Genomic DNA, 3,180 nt, shown 5'->3' with positions numbered 1-3,180 from the left:
TTATATCTTAGTAGGTAAAATTTTCCGATTAGTAAAGTTGACCTGAGGAGCCAGGACCTTCTTGCGGACGGGGAGACTGTGGTACCAGTGGGTATTAGTGGGGTGGTTCATCATCAGTAGGCTTCCATGGGCCAGCTGCAGCTTGACTACCTTCACTGTCTGCTGGGGTCTCTTCCCTCGAGAGTCATTGTGCTGGAAGAGGAAGTCTCTGCAGGCCCCAAAGGAGACAGATGCGATGGGACTCCCAGGAGCCAGTTCTCTTTTATCATCCCTGTGTAGGTTGCCTGCTTCCTGGGAATGCTGTTCCACTTTCCAAATACTTGGACCTTGGCCAGTGCACCAGTAAAATACTCCATTTCTTGCTCCAACTCTCGGAAGATCTTGTCTGCCTCTGCTTTGTTGAACAGGATGGTGTAATCATCAGAAATATTCATTTTTATAACTGAGACTTTCATTACACTAATAAATCAACATCCTTATTTACTTAATAAAATTGCTTTGTCACCACTACTTTTCCCATTTAATTCTCATGATTTTACTTCTCACTTCAGAATCTTTGAAATAGCATGTTTACTTAACAGGTAATAATAACATTTTATTGATTGGTAAGTTTGTTTTAAAGTAACTCTGAGAGAGAATATTTAAAAGTCATATTGTAATTATTCAGCCATGGTGCAAATTGAAAAATCACCTTTTTGAGTGGAGTGGTAGTGACACACACCTTTAATCCCAGCACTCAGGAGGCAGAGGCAGGCAGATCTCTGAGTTTAAGACCAGCCTGGTCTACAAGAGCTAGTTCCAGGACAGGCTCCAAAGCTACATAGAAACCGTGTCTCAAAAAACCAACGGGGAAAAAAAAGAAGGATAAAAGAACAAAGCAAAAAAGAAAAGTGTCTAAATGGTCTGGATTGTCTATCATATAGTTGATCCTGGGCAGTGAAGTTAGCTAAAGATTACAACTATTTATTATATTCTAGGAAAATAAACTTGGTTCAGGAAAATGATCATTTACGTTCTTGTGGTATACTTAAAATTAATGTGAACTAACTTGGGTACAACTTAATCCCTTATGAAAGGTGCCTACATTTTGCAGTTAGTAATTATGTTGAAGCATTCACTCAAAATAAATACTATAAAATATATAAATTATGTTTCTTGAAGTATTAGTATCAGAATCATGAAAACAATCATAATATTTATGTATTGCTATTCTTATTTTGGAAGAATGGAATAGTAATTTCATTATTAGAAATATTGTATCTAAAAATGGATAGCATTTCCAACAATAATTGTAATTGTTTCTATTACTTTAAGACTTTATTTTTATGTGCATGGGTGTTGTGCCTGCATGTATATCTGTGCATCATGCATGTATATCTGTGCATCACATGAATTGTTGGTGCACATGGAAGTAGAAGAAAGAATCAGACCTCCAGGACCTGAATGTACATATGGAGAGCCCATATAACATAGAATAAGATCATTAAGAATGACAACAGCTGACTGGTTATTTCAAAATAACAGAGAGGATTGATGGTGCTATGACAACAGAGAAATGGCAAATGTATGAGGCGAGAGATATGACAACCACTCACACTTAATCACCATGCGGGACACATGCTGCCATATTGGAACACATGATAAATACAACCATATATTATTTAACTATAAAAATGTATAAGCAGAATTTAAAACTATACCTTATCATTAATAGGGATAAATGTGCTGAGCAGATACAGATCCATATGCTAAAACTACAGTCGCACAAGGGCAGACTAAACACTGAAATGTGTGCTTCTAAGTGCACCATTCTCAGCCCACTGCACTTGCAGGCCCGAAAACTCCAGACTGAAAATATGTTTATACAGTTCCCGTGGAGGCCTGGGAATATAGTTTATTGGGAGAGCACTTATCTACCATTTTTTAAAGATTTATTTATTTATTATGTATACAGTGTTCTGTCTGCATGTATACCTGCAGGCCAGAAGAGGGCACCATATCTCATTACAGATGGTTTTGAGCCACCATGTGGTTGCTGGGAATTGAACTCATGACGTCTGGAAGAGCAGTCAGTGCTCTCAACCGCTGAGCCATCTCTCCAGCCCCTTATCTATCATTTACAAAGCCTAGGTTTAGTACCAAGCACTGCAAAACAAAGTCAGAGAGAGGCAAAGCCAGTCAAACTTCTACTCTCCTGTTCTAGTTGAGCTTTGAAAAGCCCTGGTTTGTCACCCACCTCCACACATTCACTCTCTGACTCACCTAGAGTCTCAGAAGTCAGATCTATTCCAGACACACTTTGACAAGAATAAACCAGTCATTGGGAAGAAACACATCCACAAAACCCTCTGAAATTTGCCTGGCAAAAGAGGAGAGCTTTGTGTCCCCTCTCCCAAAACAAATCTGCAAAGGCACACTACTCAACAAAGCACATGGCCTCTGTTGTTGGCTCAATCCACAGCAGGGGCTCTGCCACTTCCTCAACCCCACTGAGAGGAAATTTATTTTCCTGTTATCAAGAAGAATTCCTTACCACCCATAAGAAGGTTTTCTCAATTCTGCCTTTTCCAGGGCTGGATTAATCTGTATCATCAGTGCTTCAAGAAGGAGAAGAGGTCAGTACATGAGGAAGGGTGCAGGACTGGATACGGTGCAATACTTCATTAACTCTAAGTGCTAAAACTCACTGCAACAGAGAACTTCAGACTTCTTACAGGAGCTTACTAGTTTCAAGAGAACCCATTCTGTTTAAGACAAGACTTAAAAGACATCTTCCTGACAGAGGGAGTCCTCCCTCTTCCTCTCTGTACCTGAGAAGCAGTTCTTGATACTTTGCTCCCCAGGAAGCATCTATTTATCTATTTATTTATCTGTTGAGTCAACTCATATTGATTTACACACAGACTCCTTGTGCATTTTGCCTCCTTCTGGTGCTCTCCAGCAACACCGTTACTCCTCTAAGCAACACTATCATCTGCTTATTTTCACAGGGACCAGCACACCCTTCACAAAGTCACCAGTCTGGAGGAGGTAGTCACACCTACAAATCCCTGGTTGTCCAAATTGCTCCTCTACAACCAGGAACAGCTGTTCCACAAGATTTAGACAGTAGGCAAAATTTATTTTTATCTCTAAACCAAATGTGATATATCTCTAGTTCTTCTCATCTCAGGTCTCTGG

General features: G+C 39.7%; 1 pseudogene; it reads right to left on the bottom strand.

Moving 5' to 3' along the window:
- Positions 1–434, bottom strand: LOC121445513 (annotated as a pseudogene).
- Positions 435–3,180: the final 2,746 nt, after the last annotated feature.

This window comes from Microtus oregoni, unplaced genomic scaffold (assembly GCF_018167655.1).
Source record: "Microtus oregoni isolate MIOR12 unplaced genomic scaffold, Mior012 000200F_ref0000295, whole genome shotgun sequence".
Classification (NCBI taxonomy): domain Eukaryota; kingdom Metazoa; phylum Chordata; class Mammalia; order Rodentia; family Cricetidae; genus Microtus; species Microtus oregoni.
The sequence above is the reverse complement of the archived record's forward strand: the minus strand, read 5'-3'. Positions and strand labels throughout refer to the sequence as shown.